Raw genomic sequence first — 26,580 nt, 5'->3', positions numbered from 1 at the left:
TGGGCCAAAAGCAGACGCTAAACCGCTGCGCCACCCAGGGATCCCTGTATTTATTTTTAAGAGAGAGAGAGAGCACACACATGTTGGGGGAAAGACAGAGGGAGAGGGAGAAAGAGAATCTCAAGCTGACTCTTCACCGAGTGTGGAGCCCAAAATCTGGCTCAACGGCACTACTCTATATGATCACCACCTGAGGCAAAATCACAAGTCAGAAACTTAGCCGGGCGCCCCCACCCAAAGTTTTTACCTAAATTTCCCCCAGATGATAGTAATACGCAGCCAGAATTAGGAACTACTGCTCTAGTTTCCAACTATGAGAGCTGTGAAAAAGAAAAGTATATGTATAGATCTCCAATATGAATATAGCAGTGTAATACTGTAGTAATTTGAAGAAAATTACATTCTAAGGTTATAGCAGCAGTATGTGTTTAAAAAAAAAAAAAACCACTTTATTTGAGAGAGAAAGAGAGCACAGAAGGAGAGGGAGAGGAAGAAACAGACTCCTTGCTGAGTGGAAAGCCCAATGCAGGGTTCGATTCTAGGACCTTGAGTTCATGACCTGAGCCAAAGGCAGACATTTAACCAACTGAGTCACCCAGGTGCCCTAGCAGTGTATGGTTTGAAACTATTTACAAAGTTCTGTTTTAAAAAGTGGGTGTGAATATGCCGATTGCCCGAGCTGAGGCCTTAATATCAACGCACTATCATCCTCCATTCTTTAATCAAGTGGTTCTCAACTTTGGTAGCACATTAGATTCGTCTGAGGCATTCTTAAAAAACCAACGTACAGGCCACATCCCACAGCAAATACACCAGGGGATAAAGTGGAGGGAAGAACCTGGGCATTAGCATTTTTTGAAAGCTCCCTGGCAATTCCATTACATAGCCAAAGTGAAGAATTACAATTCTAGATGCACACATATATGCAGATGCCCACATTTAAAAGAGAATCTCCTGGTAGAATTAAGTTATTTGAATGACATTCCTATGATCAGTATTGGGGGGAGGCAACTATTTTTTGGAAATTCTCAAGACACAACCTTCATATTTCAGGAGAAAGCTCAATATTAAATGAATGGGATTCATAATATAAAAGGGGAGTCTAAGATCAAACAGCAAAAAAAAAAAAAAAAAAAAACACTTTTAACCCAATTAACATACACAGAAAGGCCTAAGAGGCCAGCTTTTCATTTATCTCAGATTGGTCTGAAATGGAATTAAACAAGTTATAGATCCCATCTCAAAACTCAGTTTGACAGTTTTCCTACACATAAATGGGTTCATAAAAAAAAAAAACAAAAAACGAAATCTTGCCATTTGCAGTGACATGAATGGAGCTAGAGTACTATGGTAAGCAAAATAGGTCAGAGAAGGACACGGTATGACTTCACTCATATGTGGAATTTAAGGAACAAATGAGCAAAAAGAATAAAAAGGGAGAAAGGCAAAACCAGGAAACAGACTCAGCTACAGAGAACAAACTGATGGTTATCAGAGGGAAAGTGGGGGGGATGGGTTAAATAGGTGATAGAGATTAAGGAGGGCACTTGGGATGAGTACCAAGTGATGTATCAAAGTACTGAATCACTATATTGTACACCTGGAACTAATATAACACGATGTTAACTATACTGGAATTTAAACAAAAACTTAAAAAAAAAGAATGGCCTTATTTTTATTTTTATTTATTTACTTATTTTTAAGATGCTTTTTATTTGAGAGAGAGCAAGCAAGAGAAAACACGAGTGGGGGGAGGGGCAGAGGGAGAAGCAGAAGGTGACTATCCTGTTGAGTAGGGAGCTGGATACTGGGCTTGATCCCAGGACCCCAGGATCATGGCCTGAGCCCAAAGCAGACCCTCAACCAACTGAGCCACTCAGGCACCCTGGCCTCATTTTTATAGTACGTTTCTAACTTATTCTGTGAGCTGCTGATGATCCAAATTTTACAGAATCTTGCTTTGTAATGCCTTCAGAATAGAAACCCAAAAGCCATTAAATGTAAAAAACTTCTGTACAGAAATATTTGCAATATCTACACTAAACAGTAAATAGGCAAAGATACAAGTCCATAAAAAACAATCCAACACATGGATAATTTATGAATTCTAATACAATTGGCTGAAAAACAAGAAAATATTCAATCTCCTTAATTACAATGAGTGTTTTTTATCTACCATGATGGCTAAAATCTTAAAAATTTATTATATACAGGGACAAAGGAGAGGAAATATTCCATGTTAGTGAAATGCAACTTTTAAGAGTAATTTGGCAGAACTGATCAAAATTAAAAATGCACATTATCTAAGACAGGATCTAGAAATTCCACTTTCAGAAACCTATTCTGCAGAAATACGTTAAGTGTAGAAGGGGAAGAATAAGAAATTTCACATGCACATCATTTGGAAAAGCAATAAAGTAAAGATAAACACATTTTTCCAATGGGTGACTGCCTATAAACTATGCCATATCCATACTTAGAATATTATGCAACAATAAAAAAACAGGAAAAAAAATATCTGCATGCACTGACATGGAAGGTTATCTATTAAACATCAATGAGTGAAAAAAAAAGCAAGTTACTGAGCAACGTACAATATTTTAGTTAAAAAAAGAAAGTAAAGTTCTTTTTTTAAAGATTTATTTATCTGAGAGAGAGAAAGAGAGAACATGAGAGGACAGGAGGGGCAGAGGAAGAAGGTGAGGGAGAAGCAGACTCACTGCTGTGCAGGAACCCTGAGATCGTAACCCATGCCAAAGGCAGGCACTTAACAGACTAAGCCACCCAGTGGCCCCTTGTAAAGATCTATGATTACTCAATATGTAATAAAATGTTTAGAGGATTTATATTAAAGCTATTCTGGAGAGTTACCATCCCTGGGGGCTAGTCTGGGAATGGGGTGAAAAGAAGTGAATTTTTTTCTGTATAATGATATGAAGAGAAATTTAGAGTATTACTTTCATAATAATCAACTATAAACAGTAAAGGCTATGCTTCTTAAACTGTGGTTCACAAAATTACAATCACCGGACTATGTTAGAAATACAGAATCCCAATCCACATCTACTGAATCATTTCAACCAGATTCTCAAAGTTAAGGTGATGTGTAGTACAGTGATAAAAGCTACAGAAAGTTCTGAGAGTTGGTTATATTAACCATAAAAGATTTCATTTCCAAATTCTTAGATTTAATTAAATACTTGATTTCCTTTTAAGAAATTATCATGTATAATTCAAGCATAATTTTTCTTCTCGTAAAAGGTGTATAAGTATGTTGACAGCTTTATATTAAGAGTCACTATCAATACTTAGTCAATGACATACAAAAATAAATTCTTTATGTATCCAAAGTTCATACAATACCATATACAAAATGAAAGAGTAGTATTTGTCACTAAAAGATTGCTCTTGACTTTGATCATTCAAGGCTTGGTGAAGGGTATAAAAACTCTTAAGATATCTTGAGCAAAGGAGGAGTTAATAAAAGGAATTCGTGCTTAATTGGTAGAAGGACCATGATTAATTGGTAGAAGGACTGGAGGAGTGGGGCTGTAAGGTTATTTCTACAAGAATGACACCAGGAAAAAAAAAAAAAAAGAATGACACCAGAACACAACAGACTGAATAACAAGGAGATCTCCCTACTTAAGCCAGCAATGGAAGCACTAAATTCAAGAATGGCAGACAATTGTGATCCAAAGAATAGAAAGCAGGAATCAGGAAGTCATCACTGATGATGATTCAACCACTGCCACAACTGCCCCTCTAGATACCCAGAAAGCCAGGTGATATACACAAGTCTAGCTGCTGCCTTTGCCACAAATACCTCTTGATAATGCAGAAAGATGGAGAAAGTTTTCAGCTTTCTAAACCAACACAGCACAGAAAGGTACTTGGAGGTACTGAGGTACTGAGGAAGATAATCACAGAATTGCCAAACAGCTTAAAAACTATATGCATTTAAAACAAATTTACAACTAAACAACATAAATACTCAAAGTTTCGAGTTTCAAATAAGAACTTCTAAGCTACCCTTCCTTTGAGAAGGAAGGTAGAAGAGAAGGGGAATTGTTGAAGCTTATGTTGTTCAGAGACTTTCCCCCTAGAGATGCTTCTTGGAAGATTACTGTAGCAAATTATTTCACAGTTTAACTCTCTATCTCTTGGAGATTAGTAAAAATTTAACACTGACAAGCTTTGACCAAATAAAATTCTGGAGATCCATGATACTTAACTTGAAATTGTGCTGAAGCATGTGTTTGAACTACAAATATAATTCTGATGTACCAAAACTCGTTAATGAATGGATTTAGCGAACTACCTCCAGTAATATCTCAAATTTGGCTCTGCTATTCTTTCCTTGCCCTTGTAAATACATTTTATGAGGGCAATTATTTTCTTCTACGTCATCTCAAATTTGGAGTTAAGATTTCACCTCTAGAAGAATGTCAAGAGTTTAATCAGAATTTAATAATTTAAGTAAAATGTTTCTATTAAAAAAGAAAAAAAAAGAAAAAGAAAAAAAGAAAAAGAAAAGATACTATCACTGTGTGTAATCATTTGATTTATTCTGTAAAAATTCAACTGCAAACCAAACAGGAGTGTGTGATGGAAGGGATATATTTATACAAATGGTGAAAACAAAATGTCAGGTAAAACTTCTGTTTTTACACCAGGGGAAAAAAATGTCGTCTTAACATAGCATTATATACTTCAGCATCTAGTTGATCAAGAGCCAAGTCACCTCCAACAAACACAGCCCTATAGTTTTAAACATTTACTACTACATGAGACCCCATTCAAGGCAATTTTCTTGGGTTTCAGTCTCTTGAGGGGGAAAGAAAATCCCCCATACTCTTCTGAGGGGAAAAAAAAATCCTACGGTTAAAAGGGTAAGAACCAAAAGGAAAGACCAAGAACCAGGTAACTACAAATTCCAAATTACCTTGGCATAAAGGAGCTAATTCAAACTATAAATGAAGATTCCATATAGACCATCTTATGTTACTTTACTATTTTTGCAGTAATTCAGAACTGTTGGAGAATTATTTAATAATCTTTTTACAAGCTCACCTCTAGGTTCCAATTGTCAAGCCCAAAGTATTAATGTTCTATACATAGCTATTGTGGCACATACTAAAATGTTCCACAAATACAACCAAAACATCTGAGTGACCTCACAGTACCACACTTCACTTAACACAACCACTAGCCATCCCTAAACTACCTAAAAATGGCATACCAAATTGAATTAGTTCTGCAAAGTGAAATGAATATTGTTAAGTGTTGTATATATAGTTATCTCTTCCTCTGGAAGCACTTTAAAAAAAAAGATAAATACACATTCCCAGCTACTTTTTAATAATAAATTTTAACACAGCATCGTATTTGAACTAGTACTTCTTCCTTTTTCATCCTAGCAAATCAAAACACTTATTGATAGACATTCTGGTTAGCATTCACTACTTCTATGTGTATGGTACACAAAAATGTGTACAATATAAACCTAAGTGAGATTCTTCAAAAAATCACAGTGCTTATTTAAAGGAGTAGAGGTGTTTTTTTTTGTTTTGTTTTTTTGTTTTTTTTTTATTTATGATAGTCACAGAGAGAGAGAGAGAGGCAGAGACACAGGCAGAGGGAGAAGCAGGCTCCATGCACCAGGAGCCCGACGTGGGATTCGATCCCGGGTCTCCAGGATCGCGCCCTGGGCCAAAGGCAGGCGCCAAACCGCTGCGCCACCCAGGGATCCCAGGAGTAGAGGTTTTAATTTGTATCTCAGATCCTATCAAAAAAAGCCACTGTAAATTTCTTTAAAGGTCAAAAAGTAGCCATAAATCTAAATGATCTTGAAATAGATACAAATATACTCCTGTATCATTTAAATAAAGTTTCATAACCAAGCTGTAATAGGCCATGTATGTCTGCAGTATGTTCTCCTGCCAATTATTCTCAAAATATACAGGCTCGATGACTAAGAATCATGAAAAAGGAACACATGGCATGTATAATTGGAACCTTCCTCCCTTCAGAAAGTCTATAATGAATACTGGGACTAAGAACACTTCTACATATATTTGCTGAGAGGATTTTAAAGAATGAAGATAGCAATGCTCACTTCAGCAGCACATATACAAAAACCTAAACAATACAGAAAAGATTTGCATGGCCTCTGTTGCAAGGATGACATGCAAATTCAGGAAGTGTTCCATATTTTTGTGTCAAAGAGTATGCAGAACATCAATTAAGGAAGAGTATTCCTGACTGATAAAAAATGACTTGGTAATGCTCATCTATCCCTGCTAGAAGTTTACTCAGTATATTACATAGTGCATAATAAAAACAAAAAAGTAAAGGAATAAAAAGGAAGAAGGATGATATCACTAAATGTGAACCTTTGATAATGGGGTTGCACTGAATCACCATTTAAACATTTAAGATTGGGATCCCTGGGTGGCTCGGTGGTCAGACCAGGGCATGCTGCCTTTTGGCCCAGGGCATGATCCTGGAGTCCCGGAATCAATTCCCACGGGCTCCCTGCATGGGGCCTGCTTCTCCCTCTGTCTTTGTCTCTCTCTCTCTCTCTGTGACTCTCATGAATAAATAAATAAAATCTTTTTTAAAAATAAAAAATAAAAAACATTTAAGATTTTATTTATTTATTTGAGAGAGAAGAGAATAGGAGCAGGGGGAAGGGCAGAGGGGGAGGGAGAAGCAGACTTTCCACTGAGCAGGGAGCCAGACATAGGAATCGATCCCAGGACCCTAAGATCATGACCTGAGCTGAAGGCAGCCACTTAAACCAAGTGAGCCACCCAAGCGCCCGTTTACACATTTTTTAAATTTAGGGTATATTCATAGTTTTAGAAGTTAGTTATAACCTCAAGGTTTAACAATCCTCTCTTCCACATCTCAGTCACTACTGATTTCTAGTCCTCTGACACAAGCATTTTAAATTCTTTTCACCGGCAGCCCCGGTGGATCGCAGTTTAGTGCCGCCTTCGGCCCGGGGTGTGATCCTGGAGGCCCGGGATTGAGTCACAGGTCGGGTTTCCTGCATGGAGCCTGCTTCTCCCTCTGCCTGTGTACTCCCCCCCACACCGTGTCTGTCATGAATAAATAAAATCTTTAAAAATAATAATAATAAAATAAAAAATAAATTCTTTTCACTGTTTCTTCTGGTATTTACTTTTATCCTAAATAATATACTTTTGTCAGATAGTTGTTATATTTCTATTTTAGATGTTATTATCACCATCCTTGAAAATGATGAAGATTCAACACTCTTACATTCACCTTCTCTCCAATCTTTCTAATATAATTTTATCATCATTTTTATTTAAGCCACTATCCATTGTTTTTTAACAATCATCTAACAGGAATTCCAGAAAGAGAAGAGAGAGGAAAATTACCAAAGCAGTATTATACATTCATTTCCCAAAGCTTTAAAAGGACACAAATTTTCCAGTTGAAAGTGTCTACCAAGGCCCAACACAATGAGAAAATGCACACTTAACCCATCTTTTCAGACAACCAAGGATAAAGAGATAAGGCTAAAACATTAAAAAGTCATCAAGAAATGAGAACCATCAAGTCCTAGTAATGGACTTACTAGCAACAGCAAGTGCAGATGGCAATTATCTTTCAAAAAAAGTACAATCTAGACTTTCTCAGCTAGCCTATCTAGCAACCAAATTAGAAAGTTAAAGACTCAGTGCCACATCCAGTAATATCTTAAGAAAAGTTACATGGGAGTTAAATTAAGGATGTAGCCCGCCAAGTGAGATTAAAGCAAGAAAAAGACACAGATCTAAGAAGCAAAGGCTCCAACTCAAGAGGACAATAAGAAACTTAGTGGGAAGGGCATCCTAATGAGAAGAATCGGATGGAGGGCTCCAAGAGAAGAGTAAATACAATCTAAATGACCTTGATACCAAGTAAGTAAAGTAAGTAAGTAAATACATACATACATATATATACACATAAAGTAGGATGCCTGGGTGGCTCAGGGTTGAGTGTCTGCCTTAGGCTCAGTGCATGATCCCGGGATCCAGGATCAAGTCCCGCATGGCGGTCCCTGCGAGGAGCCTGCTTCTCCCTCTACCTTATGTCTCTGTCTCTCTCTGTGTCTCTCATGAATAAATAAAATCTTTAAAAAACAAAGTAATAACCCTAATATACTCGTTGAACTGTCATAAACACGAACATTGTTCAATAGTGTCACTTAAAAAAAAATCAAGCTATGAGCAAATTAAGACTTGGCTATGATCACAAATCAAAAGGACTTTAATAACATAAAAATATAGGTGGCATAGAGGGGATTGTCAAAGATGAGAGAAGAAAGAGGAAAGAAAATATCAAAAGGTAATGGAAAAGACAGAGGTATATTAAAATTATAAATGTAATCATTCAGAGATGATAATAACTTTTTCATTTGTTACCACACGCGTGTACACTATTTTTTTAGAACAAGTAACAAGTTGGAGAAAAGAGCTACAGTAACAATCATACATTAAGAACTCCTTAAGAAAAGGTGCAAAGGATATGAAAAGATAGTTTAGAGAAATGATAAATTAAACCAAGTAATATTTTATCAGTGTAATAAAAATTTCAAGATTCTTAATACTGCCAGCAGAGGTGCGCAAAAAAAAAAAAAAAAAAAAAGACAGTTCACATACTATTGTTATAAACTCAACAACATTTGAAAACACTCCACCTTGCCACTGAGGGGGGCACTTGACAGGATGAGCACTGGGTGTATATGTTGGCAAATCGAACGCCAATAAAAAAATACAAAAAAAATCATAAAAGAGAAAACAAAAGAAAAAACATTCCATCTTAATAGGAAACAGGAAAAAAGCACCAATACAACTCATTTTTCTTCTAAAATAAAACATTTCAACTGTAGATTGACATATGTTGACCTAAGAACACTATTTTTTAAAAAACTAATCTTAGGGGCAGCCCGGGTGGTGCAGCGGTTTAGCGCCGCCTGCAGCCCACGGCATGATTCTGGAGACCCGGAATCGAGTCCCATGTCAGGCTCCCTGCATGGAGCCTGCTTCTCCCTCTGCCTGTGTGTCTACCTCTCTCTCTCACTCTGTATCTCTCATGAGTAAATTAAAAAAAAAAAAAAATCTTTAAAAAAAAAAAACTAATCTTAGCAATGATCTAGATCCAGTTAAATAGTTCCCATTTTCACACCATTACTAAGAATCCCTTTTCAAAAAGACATTAACCAAATTTTGTAAAGGTACCACCACCAAATGCATTTTAAAAGGGAAAAAAACCTGAAAAGTAGAAGTTACTTTTGAAATGTCAAAAGTGGCAGAATTAGAAGGAATCCAGGTCCCTAAAATTCAGAATTAGTAACAAATATTCATTTTAATATGCCATACTACAATAGGTTAATTATTTAAGATCTATTAAGAACATGAAATAAATAAAATATATTTGGAAAAAGGAGCTAAACATGAAAATAGGAAGGTAAAAAAGTTAATCAAAAAGGTTTCCAAAAAAATAAAAAGGTTTTCAAAAGACCAAAAAAAGGGCCATCTCAAACACCAAAACATCTTGTTTCAAACACAACTGATTTAAAAAACTTCTACTATGGTATACTATGAAACTTCAAAATACATTTCCAAAAAACAAAGAAAAAAACAAAAACAAAATACATTTCCACATTTAAGAGAATACAGACTAGTTCTTCTCCATATAGTATACAGTTTATTATAGTATTAACTACTAACCTCAGTCTTTTGGGCCAGAATTTGGGCAGTAGCTACTTAAGATCTTAGGTTTTATAGTCATTTTGAAAACCCAGCAGTCTTCACTGAAAATCAAATACAAACTTGTATCTGTCTTTTCATTTGGGAATACCTGAAAAGCACCATATTAACCTATGTAGAAAAACACAGCCCCTTCCTTTTAGAAGCATATTAATAAATAAAATGATGCAAATATCTGTATCATTCAGCTATCCCTAGAATCTCACTCCGTCACCCAACACTAGAATAATAAAAGTAAGCAACCTCATACTTTACCTTATATGTAAGCTTTCCATTTCTTTTTCTTCAAACATTTGCATTGTGTTGCCTGAGTTCTTAACACTTGCCTCTGATTTAGTGTTAGAATTCGATATAAAAAATGCTGTTGCTCTCTCATTGTAATATAGCATTTAAAAAAAAGAGCAGCTAGGTATTGGTGTCATAATTGCTATCATTTTGCAGGCAAATGGATACAAATATCTAAGCAAATGGTACAAATATTTAAATAGAAATCCTTAAACTTCCTTAAAGAAGTTAAACAACCTGGAAAATTTAGATTATTTCCATCAGAATATTCAAGACTCGGACATACAAATAAATATTAATATATAAAATATACATGCATAGCCAGATCAATTTACTTTCCTCCTCCTTTTCCTTCCAGTTTTACAAATAGGTCCTTTGTCATAGTTTCTGAAAATCAACCAGGTCCTTGAATCAAGCAAATAACAATACTATCCTCCATTTAACTATTTCCTCTATTATTCAGCCTTTTTTTTTTTTTTTTTTTTAAAGATAGTAGCAAACACTAATTTATTCTGTTTGCCTAAGTGCCAAATCAGCTTCTGGTTTAAAAATAATAATAAAACTGTGCCCTTTATAAATGGATATATCAGAATTGTTTGTCATGTCAGAATTGGCTTGTCATCAAGATTTACAGGATAATCGGTGTGCCCTTAAATAATGAGGTACTTGCTGCCAAAATGTGCTTGCACATATATGTGTTTAATGGTCCTTTAATGACTTGTCTTTGGAATGATTCTGTCCTACCTTTGCTGCTGCAGCCCGCCTGTCCTTTGCATCACTGAATTCATACTTCTGGAAGTACCCAATATGCACTGTAACAGACAGATGGACAGATGAATGGGCCACAGCGGCAAAGGCCAGATAGACAGACTTGATAAAAATTAAAATCAAGGTATATAAAGGGAAGGGGAAAACCAGAAGAGAACATATCTACCTATATTCTCTAAGCAAAATAGCTGAACTTCAGGTCTACAATCTTCCCATACACATACTCAAACTATTTTTGATTTCCCTATTATTCCTTTATTTCAAGTAGAAATAGTAACACTGCAATAGGCAAAATAATCAGTATTTTTAATACCATCAACAGTTACAGAGCAGACATTTCTGTAACCATGCCACACAATTTCTTTAGAAGTCGTTATTCTTTAATACAAAATTATGAGGATCCCTGGGTGGCTCAACGGTTTGGCACCTGCCTTTGGCCCAGGGCACAATCCTGGAGTCCTGGGATGGAGTCCCACATCAGGCTCCCTGCACGGGGCCTGCTTCTCCCTCTACCTGTGTTTCTGTCTCTCTTTCTCTCTCTCTCTGTCCTCATGAGTAAATAAAATCCTTAAAAAAAAAATTCAAAATTATTTTTCACATCCAAAGACTCTATGCCAAAATTATTAAGGCAATCATTACACACAGAAAGCTTCTGTAATACCAAGGCCTACGTGATTCAAGTAAACTTGGGATCACAAAGTAAAGTATCTATCAGCATTTTACCATTCTACATTTCCCTTTCTATGTAAAAATGGTTGCTAGCACCACATCTAGATAACTTTCGAGGCTTAAAGGAATGTATAATTGTGTCATTTAGGTCAATTACCAAGATATAGTAAAACATACACAAAATTAGCAACAGTATCTTTAAAATTTATATAGAGCCCCTCCTGTTACTTCAAATCCATTCAAACAATTAACACTTCAAGGAATTTCTAAAAGTTAGTTTTAAAACATAACCTTAATATCTCAAAATGCTACCTTGCTTAAGCTGTAAAAAAAAAGCCATTTTTAATCTAATCAAACATTTTATTTTTGCGTGCATATAAAATAATGTAGATTCATTCCCCATGTTTAAGGAAGACTGAGGAAAAACATTTCCCCTTTCATTTCCAAGGGATCTAACCACTTATACATTTCTTACTGTATCCTCTCAAAAACTTCAGCAGGTAATTAGACATGGTAATCAAATGTAATGCATGATCCTGGATGGAACCCTAAACTAGAAGAAGAAAAATTATAAAATGACATTCTGAACAATGCAGAAATGTGAACGTGGCATGTGTATTAGTATTTACAATAACATTATTCAGACAAAATTCACATACCATAAAATTCACTTTAAAAGTGTATAATTTAGTAGTTTTGATTATATTCAAAGCTGTGACACACAGATCTGTCAACCGTTAATTTCAGAACATTTCATCAGCCCAAAAAGAAACCTCATACCCATTAGCGGCCATTCCCCATTCTCCCTTTCCCCACCCAGCTGCTGACAAACAATCATCTTTTTGTCTCTGTGGATTTACCTATTTTGGACATTTCATAAAAGTAGCATCAGGATGCATGGGTGGCTCAGTCAGTTAAGGGCCCAACTCTTGATTTCAGTTCAGTACGTTATCTAGGGTTGTGGAGTCAAGCCCTGAGTCAGGCTCTGTGCTCAGTGAGGAGTTGGCTAGAGATTCCCTCTCACCCTCTCCTTCTGCCCCTCCTCCCTCCACTGGTGCAAGCACAGCACACTCTCTCTAAATAAATAAAGTACAATCTTTAATCTTAAAAGATTAAAAAAATTAAATGTTTTAATCTTTAAAATATATATTTTTAAGATTCCATTTATTTATTCACGAGAGACGGGGGGGGTGGGGGCAGAGACACAGGCAGAGGGAGAAGCAGGCTCCATGCAGGGAGCCCAACGTGGGACTCGATCCCGGGTCTCCAGTATCACACCCGGGGGCTGAAGGTGGCGTAAACCGCTGAACCACCCGGGCTACCCCTAAAATATTTTTTTTTAAGTGGCACCATAAGGTATGAGGCTTTTGTTATTTACTTTTGCTTATCTAGGAAGGTCAACTACCTGAGGGCCTGCCACGGACATCAAATAAATCTGACTACTGAGGGAATGGAGAGGAACAATTAGTCTGGAAATCCGTTAAATGAAAGCTGCTTAGGTGCACCTGGGTGGCTCAGTGGTTGAGCATCTGCCTTTGGCTCAGTCCTGCATCAGCCTCCCCACGGGGAGCCTGCTTCTCCCTCTGCCTCTGTCTCTCTCATGAATAAATAAATAAAATCTTTGAAAACAAAACGAAGGCTGCTTAAAGCTTCAGCTAAACTATTTTTTAACTACTCATTTTACAGATGAGGAAAGAGAACTTATTAAAATTGACACAAAGTCATAAAATTGATTTAAAAAAAACAAAGCTGCCCCTGAATTTAGTTCTGTATATGATGTCAAAGACTTAACCACTAAGTTGTTTTGTCTCTTAATAAAATTCACCAATTCTCACTGATTTTACCTCCTAATTTACTTGAGTGCCTATCCCTTCTATTTCAGCCTTGCTAACCTCATCAAATATTTCTTGATTAAATTATTGTAACAGACTTCTCACTATTCTCCTTGCTTCCTCATTTCATCCTATTCTTATATATTCCCTATACTTCCATCAAAGTGGTCTTTCTAAATACTAACTCTACATTAATTTGTTTCACTAGGTCCTAGGGGATAAATGCATCTCATTTAGTACTAGGCTAAAGCCTTTCATACATAAACTGCCCACCTGTCTAGCCCCAGCTCCTACCACACTACTTCCCATACCAGACTATTAACAGCTTCTGCCTTTATACATTCCTCTGACTGGACCGCTGGCTTCTCCTATCCCATCTGCCTATTGAGCTCTAACTATTCATTTTTTAAAACCCAGCTTCAGACCTATTTCTACCATGAACTGTCAGTCCTTCCCAGAAAACCGCATTAAGCATTCCTTCTCTAACCCTGTATGTAAGATATGTGATTGATACATATGTCACTATACTTTAGTGACACTATACTTTAACTTATTTATACATGCCTTTTTATAGGTGGGTGGCTAAGTCTGCATTTGGCTCAGGTCGTGATCCCAGGGTCCTAGAATCAAGTCCCTCATCAGGCTCCCCATGGGGAGCAGACTTCTCCCTCTGCCCATGTCTCTGCCTGTCTCTGTCTCTCATGAATAAATAAAATCTTAAAAAAAAAAAAAGAGTTGTCCAGTATTTGTATTCCCCTAGCATAGCAGCTAAAGTATTAGTTGGTAAAAAATCAAGTACTCAACTTACATAATGTTCCCAATTAAACTGATGCATTGTATCTAAGATCCCATTAGTCTCAGAGAATATGCAATGGGAAAAAGCCTATTCAACAAACGGTGTTGGGAGACTGGACAGCTACATGCAAAATAATGACAACTGACTTAAACCATACAAAACAAAGATATACTCACAAAATGAATTAAAGACCTAAATGTGAGACCTGAAACCATAAAAATCATAGAGGAGAAACACAGGCAGTAATTTCTCCAACATCCCACATAGCAACTTTTTTCTAGAAGCAAGAGAAACAAAAGCAAAACTAAGCTATTGGGACTACATAAAAATAGAAAGCTTCTACACAGCAAAGGAAACAATCAACAAAAGATAACCTACAGAATGGGAAAAGATATCTGCAATGACATTTCCTATAAAAAGGGTTAGTATCCAAAATATTTTATAAAGAATTTATATAACTTATATAACTCAACACCCAAAAACCAAATAATCCTATTAAAAATGAGCAGAAAACATGAACAGACATTTTTCCAAAGAAGAAATACAGATGGCCAACAGACACACAAAAAGATGCTCAACATCAGTAATCATCAGGGAAATGCAAAGCAAAATACAATGAAATATCACCTCACACCTACCAGAACAGCTAAAATCAAAATAAAAGAAACAAACAGATGGTCGAGGGGATGTGGAGAAATAGGAACCATACTGCACTGTTGCTGGAGTGCAAACTAGGGCAGCTACTCTGGACAGTATGGAATTTCCTCAAAAAGTTAAAAATAGAACTACCTTTTATGATCCAGTAGTCACACTACTGGATATATACCCCAAAAAATACAAAAACACTCATTCAAAAGGATACATGCACCCCTCTGTTTATTGCAGCATTATTTACAATAGCTAAGTTATGAAAGCAGCCCAAGTGTCTACTGATAAGTGAAAAAATAAAGAAGGGAATATTATTCAGCCGTTAAAAAAAAAAAAAAAAGAATGGTATCTTGCCATTTGCAACGAGTGAGAGTGAGAGTGTCTAATGCTCAGTGAAATAAGCCAGTTAGAGACATACCATATGATTTCACTCATGTGTGGAATTTAAGAAACAAAACAAAAACAGAAAAGCGAAGAAAAATAAGGGAGAAAGAAGATAAACCAAGAAATAACTCTTAACTACAGAGAGCAAACTGAAGGTACTAGAGAGGAGGCGGGTAGAAGACTGGGTGAAATAGGTGAAGAAGATTAGAGTACACTTATCATGATGAGCAATGAGTAATGTATAGAACTGGTGAATCACTATATTACATACTGTACCAAAACTAATATAACATTGTATGATAACTATACTGAAATTAAAATAAACAAGATTTTTACAAAGTAATGTGAGACCTTTAGCAGTCAAGAAACACCTAGGCATTCCTGAAAAATTCATTCTCAGCATCCAGCATTCCTTCCCACCCACTATAATACCATAATTTAGAAAAACAACTGCCCCCACTCCAAATATCCTAGGGTTCTGAAGGCATTTTAATTGAGTAATGACCTTAAAAGACACAGCAGCAAGAATCTGAAGATCCATTCCCAGATTGGATGAATTTTTTCCTTAGCTTATGGCTGTGTCCACATCCTTACCATAACCCTAACTGTGATTCAACTTTTATCATACTACGGTAATTTGGAAAAAAAGTTTCATATATATGGTTTAGTTATAGAAATGATTAGGTCTAGTGGTGCTAATCTTTTTTTTTTTTTTTTTTTTTAAGAGGGGGAGGCAGGGGCAGAGGGAGGACAGAGAGAATCCTAAGCAGGCTTCACGCCTAGCACCGGGCTCCATCTCACCACCCTGAGATTGCCACCTGAGCTGAGTATCAAGAGTATGACACTTAACTAACTGAGCCACCCAGGTATCCCAGTACTAATCCCTTCTTAAAACAACTGTAGGCAGCCATCACCCAATCAGGAAGCACGGGGTAGCTAGAGCACTAGAGGTCTCCCCAGGAAGTCAGTCAGATAGAGAGAGACTACTTTTTTAATCTCTCTTCAAAGATTTGTTACTATACACTGGAATTGTCAAGCTTTCACATGCAAACAAGTGAGCTAGGGAAAAGTGTCTAAACTTTGACACATCCAATAGCTGGGGATGGAGAAAGTGAATATTCAGAGAGAAAACGTATCCTCTCTAGCTCATTTTACTATCAGAAAAAGATGAGTAGGAGATGAGCTTTTACCCTGACCACTGTTTCAGTTTTCTCAGACTTTTGCAGATCTAAGTATTCCAAAGTGATTACAAGAGATGTCATAGAATACAAAGTGCATTTTTATGTTCCTAAATTAATAAAACAACTTTATAGACAGAAAAAAACCCATCACTCTCAGAAATTCATTAAATAATCTTAATATGATGTTTAGGGTCTCAAAAAACGGATAAAAATCAAGTTAAAAGAAGGGTGGAGGTCCTACTTTTAAGAGAAAAATATTAAGAATGAAGATATTAATAATAGTGATTGCCTCTGAGAAAATAAACCAAGTAATGAAGACATTAAGGGAGGGGATTTTTTACTTTATCTTTTGTACTTTTGAATTTTGACCCATGAAAATACATGCACAAACAATTTTTTTAAATCCTAAAGAAAGTCTTATCAACAGTCTTAGAATACTGGGGTTAATTTTATTTTTTAAATCAAAGGTTATGGTGGAGAGTTCAGTCATATTGACCTTAAGTTGCAACTTATTTATAAATTTTGTGTTGGTTACATAAAATGAAGAAAATCCTGATTCATAAAGATAAATTTGCATTTCAATTCCAGGATATTCTTCACTTAAACTGACCCCAAAGCTTTAAAAAAGGAGCATAAAACATTTTATTCAGAGTTAACTAGTTAACATTATCTAGCAACTGCCTTTATTTTTATAAATAAAGAATAAATATATAGAACATGATTAATAATAACACTAAGATGAGTTACCTATTCACTCATTACTACAAAACCGTCCAAAGTCTACAATGAAGGTATGAGTAAGTAGATCTGCCTTTGCCTTCTCTGCATTTATTTAACTGACCGGGTACATGTGCTTCTGTAGTGTTCCACCTTATGTAACTTTGTTGAGCAGACAGCACAAGTCTGAATTCAAAATACCAATGACCAGTAATTTTCCTAATCAAAAATCCATAAGTAAAGTAGAAGCTTTATTCTAGATTCTACCTCAAAAAAAAAAACGTTAGTCCAGATATAGTTTAATGCATTGGTAGTCTCCAGTATGTTCAGCAAGTCTTCAAAGTCATAGAAAAGCTATCAGGAGAAAAGGTTAGAACAAGGTAGGTTCAAAAAATAAATAAATAAATAAATAAATAAATAAAAGCTACAGACTATTAACATATGGAGAAAATCAAAATCACAGCTGTTCAAATATGAAATGTACTCACTTCTAGAAGTGGCTGTGAGGGTTTAAGTCACTGTAAGATATCAACTCAGGGACCACTTAACAGGAAGCCAGTGCTTGGTAGGTGGTTGGTCAGAACAACCTTTAAGATCTCTTTTCATGGGCAGCCCGGGTGGTTCAGTGATTTAGCGCCACCTTCAGCCCAGGGCGTAATCCTGGAGACCCAGGTCCCACGTCAGGCTCCCAGCCTGGAGCCTGCCTCTCCCTCTGTGTGTCTCTCATGAATAAATAAATAAAATATTAAAAAAAAAAAAAAAAGATCCCTTTTCATCTGACTGTATGGATCAAAAACAGTGTTGACTCTGGTGTGAAATAAAGTAAATGTACTGCCATTCTTAATTATTTTGTTGTTGTTTGTTTTAAGTAGGCTCCATGCATGGAACCCAAGGCAGGGCTTGAACTCATGACCCTGAGAACAAGACCTGAAATGAGAAGAGTTGGGACGCTTCACTAACTGAGCCACCCAAGTGCCCCCACCTTAATCCTTTAGCTATTGTTTACACGTCATACTTTTTTTTTTTTTTAGATTTTATTTATTTATTCATGAGAGACACACAGAGAGGCAGAGACGTAGGCAGAGGTAGTAGTAGGCTCCCTGAGGGAAGCCCGATGCAGAATTTGATCCCAGGACCTGGGACCACGACCTGAGCCAAAAGCAGACTCTCAGCAACCACTGAGCCACTCAGGTGTTCCTACATTTTATAATTCCATTCCTAAGGATGACTAGAAAAATCTTTGTAAATATTGAAGTCCTATTTTCACCCTTTAGACTTTATAGTAGGATGGAATGCAACATTATAAACCAATCTTCAGACACTGCCATATTCCAAGGACCCAGCTATTAACTGTAGTAATGTAATACAAATTTAGATGATTAAAAAAAAAAAAAGATAATATATTTAGGGTCAATGAATTGAAATTATTACATTTAAAAAGTCAGTTAAAGGACACCTGGCTGGCTCAGCTGGAAGAGCATACAACTCTTGATCTTGGGGTTGTGCGACTGAGCTCCACATTGGATGCAGAGATTACTAAATAAATAAACTTAAAAAAAAAAAAAAGTCAGTGAAACTAGTAAATAAAATTATATACATATTTTCCTTTCCACATTAAATAACAATCTGAGATGCATTCAAGTTTTCACTTCAAAAAAACTAGTGATGAACAGTAGGTTAAAAGACATTTCCTTACATTAGTTTAAATGGTATCAGGAATAAGCTCCTCTGAGAACTTCACAAAAGAACTATCTTACTGAGCAAAATGAGTCAAGTCAGCTATTCTCCCTTTAAACATATCAAACACTTGTTACCTCGTGCATCTGGAAGACTTTCATAATGTTATTCTTTCAAACTCTTTTGGTGCTTCTATCACAACAAGAATGTTGTTTGGCTTTGCAGACCACTGGTCTCAGTTCGTAATTTTATACATAAATCATGAATAGACTTTGCATAGTATAAATGCATTCTGTAATGTAGGTCAAGTAGTGGAATTATTTAACATTAAAACACTTTGTGTTTTTTTTTTTTTCACTTTGTGTTTTTACTTACATTGGACTACAAAATAGTAAATGTTGTAATAGCAATTCTACCTTGAAATTCTGAGGATGGTACACATGTAGGTTGTAAAGGTTAAATGCGGCATGTAGTAGCTAGCCTTCTGACTCTATTCCATTCTTGTTTATGATTTATTTGGATTCATAGGCCATAGCAATGAAGTCACAAGTCAGAGCCCACTGGACTCAGCCTGTAAACATCAGTGTCCTGGAGCACAGGGCTAGATGGAGAAAAGTATATAGTGGACCTAAAGAGACAAACAGAAAATACCTAGCACACAAGACAATCACATTCACATGTTTTACATTTATACATATTTTATTATTTAATCATATAAAATACTGAGTTCCAACCCCAGCTATGAAAACCTTGGCAGGTTATTCAAATCCTCTGAAGTCGCAATTTCCTTATCCATAAAACAGCAAAAATGCCATCTACTTCAGAGAACAGTTGTGATGACTAACATGACCTTAAATGACCAGTCAAGAACAAAAAACGGAAAGCATATTAGAGAATGAAGAGTTAATTCAGTAATGTGAAGAGGAATATAAACAATTGACAAAAAAAAAAGGAATACTAACAAGACTAATTGTTATCAATAATAAAATCAATAAGAAAATTCATTCATATATGACTATTCAATCAATGTTTGTTTAACAGCTATATTCCAGACTGTGCTGGTCAATGAGAATGCCAAAATTAATATGCTGATCCTACCCTTAAGGATTGCAAAAATCTATGTAGTGGAAGAATAAATAATAGAGATAAGAGTTTTTAAATAAAAGTATGTACAAAATTTTGAGACCCATTCACAAAGGATTTGTGTAAGGATTCAAAGAAGAAATTATGTTTAAGGTGGGTCTAAGTATGAAAGTTTATCAGGGGAAAGATTTTTTTTTTTAAGATTTTATTTATTTATTCATGAGAGACACAGAGAGAAAGAGAAGCAGGGACACAGGCAGAGGGAGAGGCAGGCTTCATGCAAGGAGCCCAATGTGGGAGTTGATCCCTGGTCTCCAGGATCACGCCCTGGGTTGAAGGCCGGCGCTAAACCGCTGAGCCACCCAGGGATCCCAGGGGAAAGCATTAAAAGCAAAGGAAAAAGACTTACAAAGGCAAAAAGAAAAACTTCACATTGTTACTTTGCTATGCCAGGATGGGTATGAAGAAATAGCAGATAAGGCACATAGGGGTCAAATTAGGAAAAGCCTGATCTACCATGCATCATAATATGCATACTCTTGTAACCTAGTCATTGGCTACCCCTCGGCTAAAGAAGGCTCCACATAAGCATGTTTTCCTATCCCATTTCCACTCCACTGCTTATCATGAATGATAAAGACTTGGTATACTTTCTCAGATATAAACTAAGTCCAAGTATGAATATTTTTGGCACTGTCATAAGCTGAAAAGGATGACCACCCTGTTAAAAAAAGAGGAAACATGCAGCGTTTCCTGAGAAATCTGTGGTGACCATAATATTGTCACAAGGCCCCACTTTCCATCAGTTATCACCCTTTTCATGTTCTTTGGATTTTTCTAATTTTGCCAATGAGAGAGGCCTCTAATAACCTCTTTTTTTTTTTTAAGATTTATTTATTTATTTATTCATGAGGGGGGAGAGAGAGAGAGAGAGAGAGAGAGAGAGGCAGAGACACAGGCAGAGGAAGCAGCAGGCTCCATGCCGGGAACCCGACGCGGGACCCGATCCCAGGTCTCCAGGATCACACCCTGGGTCAAAGTCAGGTGCTAAACCGCTGAACCACCCAGGGATCCCCTAATAACTTCTAATAGTTATAACAAGACTCTACTCGTCCACACAAAAGTCAATTATTTCGCTTCTTTCCTAAAAACCAACAAATCTCTTTGGAAGTTAGGGCTTTACTTAACCAAGCAGTGAAGGTGGGTCAACACACAACACAATGAAACACAGTAGGGCTCACCGGTATAAAAATAATTCTTCAAAAGACAAACTGGCTCTCTCTCTCTGTGACTATTATAAATGAATGAAAATTAAAAAAAAAAAAAAAAAAAAAAAAAGGGATCCCTGGGTGGCGCAGTGGTTTGGCGCCTGCCTTTGGCCCAGGGCGCGATCCTGGAAACCCGGGATCGAATCCCACGTCGGGCTCCCGGTGCATGGAGCCTGCTTCTCCCTCTGCCTGTGTCTCTGCCTCTCTCTCTCTCTGTGACTATCATAAATGAATGAAAATTAAAAAAAAAAAAAAAAAAGACAAACTGGTAAGTTGTGGGATTTCAGGGTAATGGCAATACACTAAGATCCTCACTTTGAAAGCCAGGCAAGGGCCAAGTCCAGAACAAGAAAATAACTGAGATTAGGTCACAGATGGATAAAAATGAGCATGAAGGGTCCTGAGTTACTGCCTTTATAATCAAGTACTTATTTACATATCTGCACTTCCTACATCAGGAGCCCTGGAATGTTCTCCACTCCTCTCTATACCCCTACTGCGCCAAGCACACGTACTGAGGGGAGTATATAGATGTAAAAGTTAGGTACTGATTTGGCAGAACATGGTGGGAGGGAGATGTAAGGGTCTCAGGAACAGTAAGATCTAAGAGGAACAAGTTCAAGATCGACAGTGGCATTAGAGCAGATAGAAAGGCGGCTTTGGTCTTTTAGCTTCCTATCTTAAAGTACTTACACTAATTATCTTTTTGCCACTTGTACTTGAATTTCATAACTGGATAAAAACTTCAGAAATCATCAAATACAAATGTTTTCTTTTGTGAGGGCAAATTCAGACTATAGCCTGATTTAGTCTAAGGTCACACAGCAATATACACAGGACTAGACTCTAGTCCTAGACTATAGCATACAAGAGTTTTGCAAAATGTGAATTAAATAGACAAAATGATTGTTATGTACTTAAAAAAGTTTTAGAATACATGCTGCCCTACATATGAAATTTTTAGATACTGATTTTAGTAAATTTTTTAAATATATTTTATTTATTTATTCATGAGAGACACAGGCAGAGGGAGAAGCAGGCTCCATGCAGGGAACCCGATGTGGGACTAGATCCCGGGACTCCAGGATCACACCCTGGGCCGAAAGCAGACACTCAACCACTGAGTCACCCAGGCATCCCTGATTTTGGTAAATCTACTGTATTACCCAAAAGGAGGCTGGCTGCCCTGAACCCACTTTGGAGGGCTTTCAAGTTCACAAATGTAGCATCCAAAAAAAAAAAAAAAAAAAATTGCATCAATTTTTTAAAATCTCCTAATACGATAACTAAAATCTAGCCTCATAGCCATATCCCTATATCTTACCCTTCCCTTTCCACGTGTTATCTGTGGTAACTAGCCTTCGAGATGCCCCAAATGATCCTTCCCTTCTGGTATTTGTTTAGACCCCCTTTCACAGTGGGTTCCAAGGCTAGATCATAGAAGACATAAGAACAAGGGACAAGGGGTGGCTCAGCAGTTGAGCATCTGCCTTTGGCTCAGGGCGTGATCCCGGGGTCCAGGATCAAGTCCCACATCGGGCTCCCTGCATAGAGCCTGCTTCTCCCTCTGCCTGTCTCTCTCTCTCATGAATAAATGAATAAAAATATTTAAAAAAAAAAAAAGACATAAGAACATACCTCACGCTTTCTTTGATAACTTCTTCTGGAGGAGGGAAGACACTAAAAAAGCCCTATGAAGAGCCCCATGTGTTGGAGATGGCTTATTCACCAATAGCCAGTGAGTTAGCCATCTTGAAAGCTCTTCTTCAGCATAAACCAAGCCTGCAGCTTGTAATGATTACAACCTCATTAGAGATCCTGAGCCACAACCACTCAAAACTAAGAGATAATAAATGTTTGTTGTTTTAAGCCACTAGACATTGGGATAATTTGTTATGTAGCAATAGATAACTAATATAAGTGACTCATCTAAAATCAGAGTCAATTAGCTACAATGAAAAGTCATTCTAGTATTGTAAAGTTTCTGTATGCAAATATGAAGAAAACAGTACAAGAATTTGGCTCAAACAGTCCAACTAAAATCTTTAAAAAGTTTAGTACAGCAGAAAAAGCTTTAAAGTCAGAGCACCTGAGTGGTACAGTCGGTTAACTTGACCCTTGGTTTCCACTCATGTCGTGATCTCAAAGTGGTGAGACTGAGTGCTGCATTGAGCCCTGCACTGAGAGTCTACTTGGGATTCTCTCTCCCTCTGACCCTCCCACTCATACTTGCTCACATTCTCTCTCTCTCTCTCTCTCTCCAATAATAAAAACCTAAAAAAGAAAGAAAGCAAGCTTTAAAGTCAAGAAGACCCAGTTTCAAGGACCTCCACCAGAAATCCATTTCTCAGCTTCTCTTACTTCAAATAATTCATCTGTATAATGGAAATAATACTATTTCCCTTGGATTTATAACAAATTAACACATGTGAAAATACCTAACACTTTCCACAAACGTCAGCTATTACCACTTTTGTCTATGTGAGTCTCCTTACATAAAAATTAGTAAATTAGATCTTTTTCCCCCTGCATACTGTTATTTTCTCAATCACAGATTCCTTACTCCACTCTTTAAAATGTCATACTTTCTGAAAAAAAAATATATGAAAAATAAAGAAAAAAATTTAAGTGTCATACTTTCTGGCTGCAATCCAAGTTCAAAAGTGCATTCTACAGTCCACAAAGTAGTTGCTTGCTTCCATGGTATGCAGGCTTCAAAAACCACTAAGACAAATCCCATAGACTAAAGAATATATTGAGTTTTTAAATATTTACTGTTCCCTTTTCAAGTAGAACAGCTAAGAAGTAAACCAGCATTCCCATCCAGAACTGCAAAAGCCAGATAATGCCCAGATATCATTTGTCTAAAGGAACTAGTGATTTTACAAATGTGGTGGCTTTTACCTGGGAGCACTTAAAAACTCTGGAAGCAAGCAGAGGATTGATAATCTATGACAGAGGTCTGCTAATGGGAAACAGAATAGTGGTCCCCCCCCTCCCCAAGATGTTCACATCCTAATACTTGCAATCTCTGAGTGTTAAATTACATAGTAAGGGTAAAGTAATTAATGTTGCAGATAGAACTAAACTGGTAGCCAGCTGATCCTAAAATAGATTATCCTAGGTTATCCAGGTCAACCAAGTATAATCAAAGAGTCACATTCAAAGTGAAAGAAGTACAGGGTGCCTGATTGGCTCAGTCAGTAGAGCATGTGATTCTTGATCTCAGGATCATGAGTTGAAGCCCCGTGTTATTTAAAAATAAAAAATTAAATTAAAAAAAAGTGAAAGAAACGCTGTGAGATTTTTTTTAAGTGGAAGATAAGGGGGCAAAATAGAAGAATCAGAGAGATCTGAAGATGCTATGCTACTGGCTTTGAAGATCAAGTAAGAGGCCCCAAACTTAAGGACTGCAGGTAGCCTTCAGAAGTGAAAAAGTGGGTGAGATAGCCCCGTGAAGCCCACTTTGGGCTTCTGACATTCAGAATAATGAATTTGTGTTTTAAGTCATTAAGTTTGGGGGAACTTACTACAGCAAAAAAAGGAACTAACAGTGAGACTTAAGGGAGTGTCTCAAGAAATGGAGGCATGGTTGGTATTTCCCTCAGGACATCTGCTGAATCCCTGGACTAAATAAGGGGCCAAGACTAAAAATCTAAAGGTAAAGTCTCTGAAACCAGAGTGGTGCTTCCAGCAGTCTTGGGAGTCAGTGATTAAAGTCTGAAATCCCTAGGGAAGTAACTGCTGAGAAGACAGCAGGTTCTTAGTTGAAGCCTCCTAAGGGCCACAGGTAGATGAGAGAGACTGAAACTGAACAGTTTGGAGCTAGAACTTAGCCTGCCTGGATTAAAGTCATTATTCACCACTCTAGCCACCAAGCAGAAGGAAGAATGAAAATCCTCTGGAGAAATCCATCATCATCCAGAATCTCTAAAATACATTATACCCAACATATGGCATGCAAGCAAAGGTATGTCAAATGACAGGAACACATGACTGAAAGCCGAGAGGGAAAGAAAAAAGCTTATGAAGAGACTAACAGTTACTGCAGTTAGCTGACAAAACTTGTAAGAATAAATGATTATTTTGCTGGAGAAAACAGATGAAAAAGAAGTCACCAGAAAATCAGCACCTATAAAAAGGAATCAAATGGAAACTCCAGAATTAAAAAATACAATATTGGAAATTAAGAACTAATTAGGTGTTTAATAGCAGATCAGACAAAGGAAAAGACAGATTTAGAGACCCAGAAGATAAATCAGTAGAAATCATCCAATTTGAAGCAAAGAAAAGAGAAGATACACAAAAGAGCACGGAACACATATGGCACGTAACAAAAAGCTCTAATATATGTGTAAATGGAGTATCAGAAGGAAATGAGATGAAGGCAGAGCTGAGAATTTCCAGAATTGACAAAGACATCACCCCTACAGAGTCAAAAGGATCTGAAAACCCAAAGAGATAAACGCAAAGAAAATCACTAGACACAAAGTAAAAAAAAAAAAAAAAAATCACAAATACTCATATTAAAGACTTCATTAAGCTTCCTCCCACCGCAAACAATGGAAGCCAGAAAACAGCAGAATCTGTAAGGTACTGAAAGAAAACTACTACAACCTAGTATACACATAGCAAAATATTCTTCAAAAATGGCTTGGAAATAAAGTACGTAAGAAATATTTACTAAGGACCCAATATGTGCCAGCTACCATTCTGGGCACTTGGACTGCAGCGATGAATAAAACAAAGTCCTACTCTCACACAGCTTTTATTCTAATGTAAAAAATCAAGGCATAGACAAGTTAACAAGTAGAATATGTTGAGTGGTATCTCTGCTAGCTCCTCCTTGAAAAAATTAAGCCTGCCATTTCCAACATCTTGCCCCTACTAGTCATATCTTAAGATTCCGATTTCCTAGATTTTATTTAAGAACAGAGGTGACGACTTCTGTTAATACCTCCCAGGGTATCTAATCTAACATAGCTAATAATAAATAAGTTTCTGATTAATCAGTATTTAATTTTTAATTTATAAACTACTGCTAATTCAAAATGAATTCAAATAATGTGGTTAGTCATATTTACCTATTTGCAAGCCTACATGACATTTTTTTTCCTTTTTTTTTTTTTTTTAACATTTTATTTATTTATTCATGAGAGACAGAGAGAGAGAGGCAGATACCGAGGCAGAGACCCAGGCAGAGGGAGTAGGCTCCATGCAGGGACTCCCATGTCCTGACTCCACGTCAGGAGTCCCCTGACGTGGGACTCTATCCCGGGTCTCCAGGATCAGGCCCTGGGCTGAAGGCAGCGCTAAACCACTGAGCCACCAGGGCTGCCCCTACATGACATTTTCTTAATGATTCAGAAATATTTCAGAATATCAAAGCAGTAATTCTCAACCTGTTTGACCTCACAATTCCTTTTCACCTTAAAAATTATTGACACCAAAGAGCTTTATTTATGGGAGTTATAACTATCAATA

At 36.8% G+C, this 26,580-nt stretch overlaps 1 protein-coding gene and 1 non-coding gene across 2 annotated transcripts in view; one reads left to right on the top strand and one right to left on the bottom strand.

Annotated features, from left to right (window-relative positions):
- The window catches only part of ARIH1 (ariadne RBR E3 ubiquitin protein ligase 1), a 117,538-nt gene that overhangs the window by 78,312 nt on the left and 12,646 nt on the right, over positions 1–26,580 (bottom strand). The window lies entirely within an intron of this gene.
- On the top strand, positions 6,111–6,218 carry LOC140623397 (U6 spliceosomal RNA). Its single transcript, XR_012023017.1, has one exon. It is a non-coding gene; the product is annotated as a U6 spliceosomal RNA (small nuclear RNA).

The sequence above is a fragment of the Canis lupus genome, chromosome 32 (assembly GCF_048164855.1).
Source record: "Canis lupus baileyi chromosome 32, mCanLup2.hap1, whole genome shotgun sequence".
NCBI classification, from domain to species: Eukaryota; Metazoa; Chordata; class Mammalia; order Carnivora; family Canidae; genus Canis; species Canis lupus.
The sequence above is the reverse complement of the archived record's forward strand: the minus strand, read 5'-3'. Positions and strand labels throughout refer to the sequence as shown.